The sequence below is a fragment of the Octopus sinensis genome, linkage group LG1, assembly GCF_006345805.1.
Source record: "Octopus sinensis linkage group LG1, ASM634580v1, whole genome shotgun sequence".
NCBI lineage: Eukaryota > Metazoa > Mollusca > Cephalopoda > Octopoda > Octopodidae > Octopus > Octopus sinensis.
Genome location: NC_042997.1, coordinates 64,552,322 through 64,567,233, shown reverse-complemented (window position 1 = coordinate 64,567,233; position 14,912 = coordinate 64,552,322). Strand labels below are relative to the sequence as shown.

Here is a 14,912-nt window from a genome sequence, read left to right as displayed (position 1 = left end):
CATAACTATACATGCATGGATAATATGATCGATGCATACAGATACGTATAAATGATTTAAAGTTAAGTTTGAATTAAATTATGTAATGATTTACCTGTATAAGAGGATCTGAGTATCACCTGAGGAGATACATACAGATCTTCTTATACAGGTAAATCATTACATAATTTACACCAACACAGTAATCTATAAGTTTATATACTTGGGAAATTTTTTGTAGACTTTCGATTATTACTTTCACTTGGAACAGAATGAAACTTATATTCTAAGTTTGGAAACAGTTGTATAAATATGTGTGTTTATGTGTGACTTGGTGTGCGTGTGCATATGTCAATATCTATACACATTATGTATATATATATATATATAATATAGTATATTCATTATATATAATATATATAAATAATTACATGTATATAGCCAATTATATATATATATTATACTATATATAAGGTAGACAGATTACATAGATCTATGTATATATCTATATATACATATATATACACATATTTGTATAGATATATATATATATTATAAATATATATATATACAGATATATAGATGTATATATATATACATAAAATATATATATATATGGATTATATATAATTTATATATATATTCATGCATATATATCTATAAATATATATGTATACATATATGTATATAACTATATACATATATATACATATATAAAGTACGATATATATATATAAATATATATATACATATATACATATATATATATATATATTGTATATATATATATATATATATATATATATATATATATATTAGATAGATAGATAGATAGATAGATACAGAATATATACATATATGCATATAGCTATACGCACAATATGTGTATGCGTATGTGAATCTATCTGACTGTGTGTCTGTGTGCACGCGCGTGTGAGTGGTTGTACACACATGCACAGACGCACATACACTCACACACAGACGCACATATTGACACATCGGTACACACATACTCAAATATCTGCTTCGTAGTATATTCAGGAAAAAAAAAAACAATACAAGTGCGCCTTCATTTTATGTGCTTTGTTTTTCGGATCTGTTTCTAGGATGGCAAGGATAACAATTATTGTCATGTCTGATTTCGTTTCGTTTTGTTTCTTCCTTTGCTCTTATGTTTCCTAAGCTATCAGTCTGCCAGCGTGCTGTTCGACTGGATGGTTGGAACGTTCAGTAAAAAGCATGCTGCCTGGTTAGTCGGTTGATTCAGTGAATGGCTTGCTGGCTGCATTGTCGGTCGGTTTTTAGTTAAGCTGTGTTGATTTACCATGTCGCTTTTCAAATGGCAAAGATACAGGAATAGTAAGTTAACGTAACAAATCATCTATGCAGAGACATTTTTTTTCTTTTCATAAAAAAAGGATCGAGCATTTGCTTTGTAAGGTAAGTATTTGTTTTAAATATAACCGTTATTGCTAAAATATATACAAACATGAATTCACTTTTCAGCGAGTAAGTAAAAGTTTATATATAAATATGTATATTAAAAACCCGTTCACAAACAAGCTAACGTTGATATACGTGTTTCTATAAGAAAATTTCTTTTCGTGGTATCGTTCGCAAATATTTGGTATATTACACATATACACAATTACCGTTACACTGCATGTATTCACAAACATATATAGACTTTCATATATATATTTATAGAGTTGTATATAATGCTTGGACACACACACAAACACACACTCACATATACACACACAATATATATATATATATATATATATATATATATAATAGGTCTGTATGTAATATATATATATATGTTGTTATATTTATGTATATAAATAGGTGTTTATATATATATATAACTATCTATCATCTATGCATCTATTTATCTATCTATCTATATGTGTGTGTATATATATATATATATTATATATATATATATATATAATATATATATAATATATATATATTACATAGATACATATTTAAACATATATACACCCACACACATACTTATATTAATATCATAAAGATTGAGAGAGAAAGGGAGAGAGAGAGAGAGAGAAAGTGAAAGTGAGTGATGGACGTAGTTACGCATGTATATGAATGCATACATACATTCACTCACGGACATGCACGCAAGCACACACGAACGCACAACCTCACACACACATAAAAACACACACACACACGCTTTTAATTTATAGAAATGCATTGACTGTTACATCACAAACTCATGTAGGGAAGTTATGTTTTTCGTCACGTCCAACTAACGAAAAACAAATTTTTGTGAAACTATGAAAACAAATATAGCTTAATACCATATGCGTGTGTGTATGTGCATATATGAACAGAACGTACATATTTATGTGTGAGCTCTGTGCATTAGTGTGTGTGCGTGAGTGTATATGTGTGGGTGTGTGTATGTGTGTGTGTGTTAGTAAAAGGCTATATGTAAACGTTACATGTTAACAATCAAATATATTTGTATATATATGTGCATGTCTGTGTCGGAGTGAGGGTATGTGATTCAACGCATCTGTGTGAGTCCCTGTATGTGTGCAAGTTAGGATTGTGTGGGTGGGTATCAATTACTGTCTTTTCGGCATTCATGTAGTTCTTTCTAAGCACATATGTCACATATTAAACACACACACACACACACACACATATATATATATATATATATTACTCGCGCGCGCGAGTATATACACCACTCTAAAACACATACTTATGAGTTATTTGGAAGCTTTAACGGGTGAATGAAAGTCATTTAATCTTAGTTGTCACCTGTTTTTAAATGTGTGTATAATGTAGTGTGTGAAAACTGTCTGGCTGGCTGTCAGGCTGTCTCTCCGCCTGCCTATATGTGATTGTGCATAGATATGCGCAAAAATGCAAGTCGTTGCATTTAACTTCGCGCACACAGATTTAATTACATATAAAAATACACACACGCACACGCACGCATACACACACAGATGTATAAATAAACTTACATGTTCTTACGTATTTACGTATACACACATATATATGCATATATGTATATATATATATATGTGTGTGTATATACATATATGTGTGCATGTATATATATGTATATATGTATATGTATATATATATATGTTATATATAAATGTATACATACATATATATGTGTGTATAATATTATATATATATATATACTATATATTATATATATGCATATATATATGTATGCATGTAATGTTGTCTATAGATATCTATATATATCTATATATATATATATATATATCATATATCTATTGCTTATATATATATGCCATACATATACTAACTAATTAACATGGAAATTGAACTGTAATTAGAAAATATTGAAGTGTTTGGCTGGTTTTCGGGTTTCCATGCTGGTGTACTTATTGAGAAATACTTGATTTACAGTAGAACTTTCGTTAACTTGGTAATATTTATATATTTCATCAGCTGTTAGACTTTCCTGTAAGTTCATTGTTGCTTTATTTTAAATACATTAAATTGCATGTGTATATCCCTCAAATTGTTTGACCGCAATAGCACACACCTGTATGCATAGTACGGTGTATGAATACGTACGTGTGCGTGTTTAAGTGTATATACGTGTGTTTGTCGCCATCGATCCATATATACATTCATAATGATATATATATATATAAATATGTGTGTGTGTGTGTTTGTGTGTGTGTTTGTGCTGTGTGTGTTGTGTGTGTGTGTGTGTGTGTGTGGTGTGTGTTAATATCTAGCAGAAGCAACAAAGCAGCTCAAGGTACAAGAGTTCCGTGCATTGCCAATTGACAAACTTTGGCAAGTTTCAATGACCAAACCGTCAGATCTTGAGTTATAACACTTGCTTCTTCTCAATATGAATAAAAATACCCATACACACATTATATATGCATGTATATATATATATATATATATATATATATATATATATATATAATATATATATATATATATATATATATAAATATAATATGTATATATATATATAGATATATATATATATATATCATATAATAGATATGTATAGTATATATATATAATTTACAAATAGGATTAAATTTTTTATAAGAATTTATCAAGTAGTTTAGCGTTAAAAAATAGGGAAAAGTTATTAATTATTCCCTTTATATATATTTATTTATATTAAGGGCATTACTATACATAAATGTCTCACGCTAGGAGGGACTCATAAAGTCAAAATACTTCCATAATGAAATATTTATGTATAGGCGTAGGAGTGGCTGGGTGGTAAGTAGCTCGCTAATCAAACACATGGTTCTAGGTTCAGTCCTACTGCGTAGCACCTTGGGCAAGTGTCTTCTACTATAGCCTTGGGCCGACCGAAGCCTTGTGAGTGGATTTGGTAGACGGAAACTGAAAGAAGCCCGTCGTAAATATGTATATACATATATATATATATATGTATGTATGTATGTGTATATGTTTGTGTGTCTGTGTTTGTCCCCCAACATCGCTTGACAACAGATGCCGGTGTGTTTACGTCCCCGTAAGTTAGCGGTTCGTCAAAAGACACCGATAGAATAAGTACTAGGCTTACAAAGAATAAGTCTTGGGGGTCCATTTGCTCGACCAAAGGCGGTGCTTCAGCATGGCCACAGTCACATGACTGAAACAAATAAAAAAAAGTAATATATATATGTATATGTGTATATATGTATATATGCATATATTCATATAAATATATATATAGACACACACACACACGCACACACATAGGCATGTATATAAAGGGGTGGCTTCCAAACCACATGGTTCAGGGTTGAGTCCCACTATGTGGCACCTTGGGCGTGTATCTTCTACAATAGCCTCGGGCCGACCAAGCTCAAAGAACCCCGTCGTATATCTTATATCTATCAATCTATACACACACACACACATATAATATATATATATATATATATATATATATATATATATATATATATATTATATATGTACATATGCGAGTGTGCTTTTGTGTTTGTGTTCGTCCCCCCACCGTCACTTGAGGATTGATATTGGTGCGTTTATCTCCGCGTAACTTAGAAAGAGTATGTCCTGGGGTCGATTTGTTCGTGCTCCAGTATGTAATCAGCCAAGTGACTGAAACCAGTTAAAGTATATATATATATATATATATATATATATATATGTATATGTTTGTGTGCATATATATACATAGATCATAGATACAATCACATATGTATGTATGTATGTATGTATGTATGTATGTATATATGTATGCATATATGTATGTATATATATATATATACATTTATATATATATATATATACATATATATATATATATATATATATATATATATATATATATATATATATAATATATATATATATATATATATATATATATATAAAAGTGTATATGCACTCACACCCACGCACATGTATGTTTACGTTTATGTAGTATATATACTCCTAAAACTTTCTTGGATCATCGGAATAATAAATATTCACTGTGAACGTCTATTTGATTTATTATTTTTGCTTTGTAATTCTTCATTCGCTATCGATTTGCAATCAGACACACGCAGAAACGCACACACGTACACACACATGTGCAGCTTTGCCTCTATATGTGTATAAATGTACATGCATATGTACAGGGGTGTGTATATGAGTGTGTGGGTATGTGTGTATGTGTGCGAGAGAGAGTGAGTGTGTGTCTGTGTGTGTGCGTGCGTGTACCGACCGAGACGATTCTGTTGGTTTGTAGTGTGAAGGGCGGAAAAGTGTGTACGTTTGAGTTAGGATCAAACAATATTTTTTCGTAATATAAACAATAGATGTCCATCCACAGGCATAAAGAATGCATACACACACGTACGAAACACACAAACACACACACACACACACACACACACACACACACACACACATATATATAACTGCATATACTCATACAGACACATGGATAAGCCCTCATATTTATACATATATGCATTTTCCTTCATGTTCGATCCTACGTGTGCGTCTCTCTATATAGGTGTTATGTACGTGTGTTTAAGTGATTCTGGGCATCTGACCGGGATCAAACATTTTCATTTATACACATTATAGGGGTTGTGGGTCAAGGATACGTGTGTATATGTGTGTATGTGTGTGTGTGTGTGTCTTGTGCGTTGTGTGTCTTTCCATGTGTGTGTCAGCGTGTGTGGGTGTTTGTTTGTCAGTGGGTTGTGATGTGTAGGAACCAGAGAAGGAAATATAGCAAACTTTCGTGTAGGACGAAAATAGTGATAGATACATAGATAGCTAGATAAGGAGAGAGGAGAGGGAGTAACAGAATGAGAAGGAGAGAAGGAGAGAGAGAAAGAAAGAGGACGAAATAGATAAAGTGTGTGTGAGAGAGAGAGAGAGAGACAAAACCACTGGGAGAGAAAAAAATCAGACAAATCGAAAGAACAACGTAAAAAAAACGAGAAAAAATTTGGTTGTAATGTCATTCGCCATATGAATCTGTATGTTTAAGTGCATATATGTGTCTGTGCATGCCTGTGTGTGCGTGAGTGTGCTTGTAAGTGTGTAACTGTGTATGCATGTGTGTGTGCTTGTGCATGTGCGTGTGTATGTGCTCATGTGTTTTCTACTTTCAACCAAAGCCACTTCGGTAAGAGTATACAATTCCACATATTAAATTTTTCTTTCCATCCCTTCAACACTAGGCTTTACTTCTGCATATACATTCATACATACATACATACATACATACATACATACATACATACATACATACATACATACATGCATACATACATACATACATACATACATACATTCATACATACATACATACATACATACATACATACATACATGCATACATACATACATACATACATACATACATACATACAATACACACCACACACACACACTCATATATAATATATATATATAAATATATACATAAATATATATTATATATATATATTATATATATATATATATATATATATATACAATGTACATGGGTGTGTGTGTATGTATGCGATATATTCTTTTTAAGAAGCATCTTTCTGTTTGAACTTCATCCTTTCTTGTGTTTCTTATGTCTTTCTCTGTTCCATACATTCTTTCTTTCTCCCACCTCTTTCATTTTTTGTAGATATATATGTGTGTGTGTGTGTGTGTGTGTGTGTGTGTGCGTGCGTGTGTGTGCGTGTGTGTGAGTGTATTTGTGTGTGTATGTATGTGCGTGTGTGCATATATGCGGACATGCTTTTATTTAGATATTCATATCGAATGATACTCATAAATACATAGCCGTACACGCATGCATAGATATTCATATCTATGTATATATTTATTTACATACATAAATATAAATACAAATATATATATATATCGCTTTCTAAGGGTAAAAATTACCTAAAGCATTTATATATACGACATATTAATATACATGTAAGAGTAGCACAACTTCACGTATGTAAGCTTGGATGGATCCAAATCAGTTTGCATATATGCATTTTTATGTAACTGCATCTGTTAGAAGTGATTATAACCCAGTCTCACTCTATGTGCACACTCACGCGCACACACACCTTGTCAAAATAGTAAACAGACACATACACGCAAATACACATATATGTATGTATGGGTATATATATATATATTAATATATATATATATATATATATATATATATATATGTATATAATGTATATATGTATGTTTATATATATGTATGAATGTTTGTATATATATATATATGTGTTGTGTCATGTGTGTGTGCATGTGTGTGTGTATGTGTGTGTGTGTGTATGTGTATGTTTAAGTATATATATATATTATGTATACGTCTATATGTATATATTATATATGTTCAAATAATTAAAAAATCACTATATAATTATCTTTATATATATAATGATATGTGAATATGTCTCTCTGTATGCATATATTTCTCTATTATGAGATATATTCTGTGTTTTTATTACATATATAATGTGAAGGCGCATGACTCTGTGGTTAGAGCGTCGAACTTACGATCGTGTGGTTGTGAGCTCGAACCCCAGACCGGTTTGCGTGTTGTGTTCTTGAGCAAACACTTTATTTCACGTTGCTCCAGTTCACTCAGCTGTAGAAATGAGTTGCAACGTCACAGGTGCCAAGCTGTATCGGCCTTTGCCTTTCCCTTGGATAACATCAGTGGCGTGAAGAGGGGAGGCTGGTATGCATGGGCGACTGCTGTTCTTCCATAAACAGCCTTGCCCGGACTTGTGCCTGGAAGGATAACTTTCAAGGTGCCATCCCACGGTCAAATATGACCGAATGGGGTCTCAGAATGTGATGCTGTTGGTTCAGGAATACCTTTTGCAATTGATCTTTAGTTATATTCTGAATCGCATTAATACCGAGATCACAAGCCATTCTATGGAAAGACAATAAAGCGAAAATCTTTAGTGATACACATCTCCTTAAAACAGCTTCGAAGATATTGTATGATATGCTTTAACATAAATATACAATCAAAATAATTATTCAAGGACATTCTATGTGGCTCTATACAATATGTAAAAATTATGTTTATGTTTATGTTTGCATGCATGTTCGAGGGGTGCAGAAATATTTCAGGCTTTAAGGATGTCGCGAAAGCCTGGCTGAAGGCCCATTTTCTGAGATCTTTTTACAGGGCTTAGAAGAACTGAAGGAGTGGTGCAATATTGTGTGTATCTGAGAGGGTAATATGTTGCAGAAAATCATATTTAACTCATCTTTCTTCCTTTTCTTTTTACCCAAATCCAAGAGCTGTTCAGTACCCCAATTTATATACATATGTCTAGGCTCCATCTATTACATGTCGTGTGTGAAATGCACTGTGTATTCGTGGATGTATAGTAGGTATTCCCGTGTACAAATACAAGTGCGAATACACAAACGCAAAGGAACAAACATGCACACACACACACATACATGCATCCCACACACACTTACTGAAATACATGAACAATTCTGGATCAAAGAGGAATGAGAGAAGAAATCCATAAGCAATTTATAGGATTTAAGTATTCCCGTATAGCATTTGTTTTTGGATTCGGGATTTAATATTTCCGAGATATGCATGGATTATTAAAAAACAGAGATATTTTTGATAAAACATTACATCTTAAAATATACATACTTACACATCAATACGCACAAACACACACACGCACACTCTCATGTATGTATGTATATGTAGATACTTTATATATATATAATATATATATATATATATATTATGTATATATTTCTATTTACATATTTATTATACGTTTATGTATATATAATATATGCATATATATATGTATACATATATATATGCATATATATGTATACACACACACGCACACACACACACACACACACGCACACACACATACACACACACATATAAATAATATATTATCTTTTCTTTCATTCATTAGACTGAAGCTATACTGAGGTAGTTTTGTAGGATCGACCCTGTACTTTAAAAAAATATATTATTTTTTATTTATTTATAAAGTTTTTGAATCCTGTTGCTTCTTTTATCGGATTATTTTTCCGAATCACTTATTCATGGGGTCATAAACAAGTCCATACCGGTTTTCAAGCGATGACGGGGAGACAGACACATACTAAAAGCACACACTAACATACATCTACATAGACACACACTCACCCGTATACATACACACGCATACGTGTGTGTGTGTATCTATATAAGTATATGTATATACATACCTTTATATAAATATACACATGCACACAAACGTGTATATATATATACAAATATACATATATATTAGAAATCTTTATAAATTTCCCATAGGATCTTTGAGCGACGCCTATACCGTTCTGAGTTTCTTTTTAATTGCTTATTATGTAGCAGTGGTGTAGAACTTTAATCAGTCTCTCCATGCTAAAATGATTTTATTACTAAAAGTAGAAATGCAACTTATTTACTTTGCTTATAAGTCCCGTCGTTAGGGTTACATACCTCATCTTTTAAACATATCTATAAAAATCCCTTGGGTCTTTGTTGCATTAATTCTTATGTATTTCACATCTTCAATGAGATATAAGCGTATCGTGAACAAAAATTCAGACAAAGCACACTTTTAACACGGGAACTATACAAGTAGAGTGCAATTGTAGACAAGAATATATTCCCAGAGAACACTTGAGGAAAATAAAATATGTACACTGTTGATTAAAAACTGCAGACCATACATAAAAATGGTATATAGCCGTTGATTGAGAGTAAATATAAAGCATAACATTCGTAGCAAATCCCTTACTTCAGTGCAAATATTGGAACGTTTGATCGCTTTGGAAATATATTTCGTTCAAAGTGAAACATAATAATATAACCCAATGATAAATGTGTTATTTTTGTAAACCTCATAGCAGAAAGCATTCACGGTGGTTACAGTCAACCGAGTAAGATAGAAAAGGCACAAGAAAATGAAACTACCTAGCCACACTTTACCAATAAAGAGTCAATCGTATAAGCATATTATTCCAATAACAGATCTTGAACAGCAAGCTGGTTGATTACAAGCAAAGAAGATTGACCTATGAAAAATTACACTGTACATACATATATACATGCATATATACATATATACGCACACATACATACACATACATCATTCATATACATTCATTTACATATATATATGTGTATATATGTATATGTATACGCATATATATATATATATATACATATAAATATTTACTAATTCCTAGGACGCTTATGTGACATCTAGCTAATTTGTAACTGTTGTTCTGGACACACACACACACAGATATATATATATATATATATATATATATATACACATATACAAGAGCTATTTTTATCATCCATTGCATCACTAAATACTTCACTACTCTAGTCGTCGTGGTCGTCGTCAACTGCATGAAAATAAAATATATCTGATCGGAAGACGTAGCACAAGACCGAATAGTGTTTGGAGGCAATGAAATCGAGGAGGTAAAGGAGTACTTAGGATGCACAATAAATATGGGAGAATAGGTGGTGGATGGAAAGCCTTTAACTAAAGAAGTTTCCATTTGTGCCAAGCTCTTCAAAAATGCCCCCTGTGATACCTGCGCTTTTATACGTGGGCTACTATGAAGTGAATAGAGCATCGATTGCCTACGACACAAAGGTCAATGGAACGATGCCTGTTAGGAATGTCATTATGAAAATACATTCGAAATTAGATAATTCGAGAGCGGAAGGAATTGAACGATGTGATTGCAGAATACTGAAAGAAAACGTTCTGCTGAGCTGGACATGTCGCAAGGTTCACAGACAACAGATAGACCAGTGCAATTGCCAAGTGGTATCCAAGATTTCGGAAAGCCTGCACGATGATGGAAAGATGATTTGGTAAAGCAATTTACGTCAGGATGGAAAATATGACAAAATCAAGACAATCGGAAGTGCCTTGTGACCAGCATCTGATAGTCTGGCCAATACTGTCATACTGTGATATGAAATTAATTCATAAGAGACCGTTTTAAATTGTCGCTTCAATAAACTTGGTCAAGAAAATAATTTCTGTCCATAACGATTCATTTATTCATGATGAATGAAATTATATCTATATCTCTTTTAAATTGTATTTCTACTTTGAAATCGAAGGAAAAAAGTTATCATAGTAACTGGTCTATTATAGTCTCAGCCAAATAATAACAATGCGATAGAGAAGCTTGCACAGTCTGTTTACGCGAGTCTTTCAAAATTTTATTCGTTGTGAGAATTTGTTGTTAATTGTAAGCATAAATTGAAAGTAACATTCCATTTTCTCTCTGTTTCTGTCTAAATCTTTCCTCGATTTCTCAACTAAACTGACTATGCTTTGATTTCCTTCTCTATCCTACAAATTTCTAATATTTGAAATGATGTTCATACTCTACTACATCGATGCCATATGTAGTTCACAATCTTCGATTCTGTAATACAACTTTGTCTCATGAAAATCCTTTGACTATGGCGCATGTGCTTTCATAATACCTTCAGCTACCAATATAAACACTGTCTTCTCGGAATAGGACATCACTTATAATTTGAACACTCCCGAAGAACAACTATTTTCTGTATCTTCTCTAATTGTGCTAATTATTCCGTTCCACCTTTGCACTAATATTGTCTACACTGATCTAGTGTATCTCGTTTGATATCACCTAAAAGAATACTTTCTAACTGTACTAATATTTCCTATTTTAACTGCTTTTCTTTCACACTCAGTTCGGACGGTGATTTGAATCCAAACGAAAACAATGCATTTCCCGTCCCACATTGACATTTTTTACCGTTCTATCTATATATATTTCATCGACTTTTTTAAATTTATTCATATATTTTGTTATATATTTATTTACATTCATGTATATGTAATTACATGTATGTATTTTTTTAAATTCTATGTCTGTTTCATTATTATCTACGTCTACTATTTTTTGTAATATTACTTCTATCATTGTAATATTACTTCTTTTTTTATATCTTCCTCACAGAACTCCCCACCACTATCCCCATTACCCCTCTGTTCCCTATAACTGTGATATCTGGCCAAATGCACATTTATCGGTATATATGAACGTGTATATTTATAGCAGTGCGAAGTCTGTTATCAGTACACTAGGTTTAACTGGATAAGATTCATATAGTCTAACACATCAGAAATTGGTTATCAATATACTTTCTTCGTGATATTATTACTGATAATGTTTTATTTATTAATTTATTTTTAGTTTCATCTTCTTCTTCTTCTTCTTCTTCTTCTTCTTCTTCTTCTTCTTCTTCTTCTTCTCTTCTCTTCTTTCTTCTTCTTCTTCTTCTACTACTACTACTACTACTACTTCTTTTTCTTCTTCTTCTTCTTCTTCTTCTTCTTCTTCTCCTCCTTCTCCTTCTTCTTCTTCATCTTCTTCTTCTTCTTCTTCTTCTTCTTCTTCGTCTTTGTAGCAGTAGTAGTATGAGTAGTTGTCGTAGTCGTTGTAATAGTAGTAGTAGAAGTATTAGTTGTAGTAGGAATAGTAGCAGTAGTAGTTTAAGAATATTAATATACGTTTTCACTGTTCGTCTTATACTTTTTGTTTAATATAAAAGAAATCCTCATTTGATTCTGTAGTATATATGTTGTGGCGAGTGTCATTGCAGAATGGACTAGCCGATCTCTTATAAAGAGTGGTGAATTGTTTGAGAGAAGAGGTAGGCAGTAGTCGTAAGAGTCGGTGTGTTAGTTCCGGGTTTAAAATCGCACCGAATCTGATGTGTTAGTGCCAACTGAACACGCACCGAAGCCGGTGTGTTAGCGCGAACTGAACACGCACCGAACAAGTAAGTTGCCGTAATGATAGTTGTTCGAATAACTGTGTTGGTCTTGTCGCTAGAATGCGCTAGGGCTTCGATTTCCTTGCTCACAATATATCGGATACAGTTGTGCAGTGTCAATCAGCTAGAGAAGATGTCTTCTTGGGATTAAACATGGCACTACAGTCCGTAGGAACGAAAAACAAGTGCTAACAAGAGTACTGAGTACAATGAAAGACAAAGAGTGCTGTGTGCAACAGCAAGGATATAAAAGTGGCGATGATATATTCGAATCTTCCTTCTGACGTTAGAATATTTTCCTTGGTACAAAATCAAAGAAAAAAATCATTAACATGGAAGACATATTGGCTTGAGTGGTGCAGCTGCAACAGCAACAATAGTAGTTAGGACGACAACTACAACAGCAACAACAACATTACCAACAGTTTCTGGAACTAAAGTTTAAAAAGTCTGAGAATATTTCAGGTTCGTTATCGTCAGACCGCGTAGGAAACTGAATTGGAGAAAGTATTACTTTATCAGCATATTTCAGAAGATACGAAGGGGTGGACTGGCTGAATTGTTATAGCATGCGGAAAATTTCGTAAGATATTTATTCCTGTTCTGGCAACGACTGGATGTTCCGCCGAGATCAATTTTGCCGCTCATTTCTCCGAGCATGAGGCGATGTAGTAAGTGCAGGAGAAAGTACAGTGAGAGTGAGAAAAAGGAAACGTCAGTCGAAGTGTGTGTGTGAGGGAGAGAGAGAGAGAAAGAAAGAAAGAGAGAGAAAAGCAAGAGAGATGCAGAAAATGACGTGGTGTGACAATTTGGTTCTATGAGGGAAATTACATATTTTGAGATATACATGAGTGTGTTCGTGTTGGAATATACTCATATGGTTGAGTGGTATGAGTGACTTTTGTGTGTGTGTGTGTGTGTAGACGTGGGCAGGAGTGGAAGAAAAGTGAATAGAAATAATGCTCAAATTGTGTTACTTTTTTCCCAACACATACCCACATACTCATATATATGTACGTATGCGTAATATGCAAGGTGTCGGATAATACACGCTGTGTGATTACATAGTTTAACACATTTTGAATTCTATTCCTGTAACTATCCACTTTACTCTTGTTGCTCATATCGATATATAATACTCTAGTTGATTAAATACGTATATTGGTGTCTATACTTTGAACGACGATGCAACATCATAATATTAATGTCAAACTTATACCAACATTTTTCTAAGAAATAAATAGAAGAAAAACAATTAATTGATGAATCTAAGTGGTAGAAAATTTGCAAGAAAATTTAGGCAAAATTTATGGCACATAAAAAGAACACAACTTTTTCCTAGACAGTTAATATCCAATAAAATAAACTTTATTAATCGTAGGTGGAAGACTATGAAACTAAAATGTGGATAAATTTGAAGATCAAGAGAGCCAAACTATTTGTTGCAGACAACCTAGACATCGCTTGAGGTTAGTCTTTCAGGTGTGGTTGCACGCAGGCAATTCCACAAATGGAATGGAATTTGAATATGAAGTGATTTAAATGAATCGCTAAAATATAGTCT

General features: G+C 32.6%; 1 protein-coding gene across 3 annotated transcripts in view; it reads left to right on the top strand.

The window, feature by feature from the left end:
- The first annotated feature begins 1,105 nt into the window (after window positions 1-1,105).
- Window positions 1,106-14,912, top strand: part of LOC115215511 (neuronal acetylcholine receptor subunit alpha-10-like) — a 566,788-nt gene continuing 552,981 nt past the window's right edge. For 2 of the 3 annotated variants that reach the window (XM_029784683.2, XM_036501647.1), the window contains exon 1: window positions 1,108-1,419. The gene's annotated coding sequence lies outside the window, so the exon portion shown is untranslated. Of the gene's footprint in view, window positions 1,420-14,912 lie in introns of all 3 variants that reach the window. The other variant, XM_036501651.1, reaches the window with a different exon arrangement.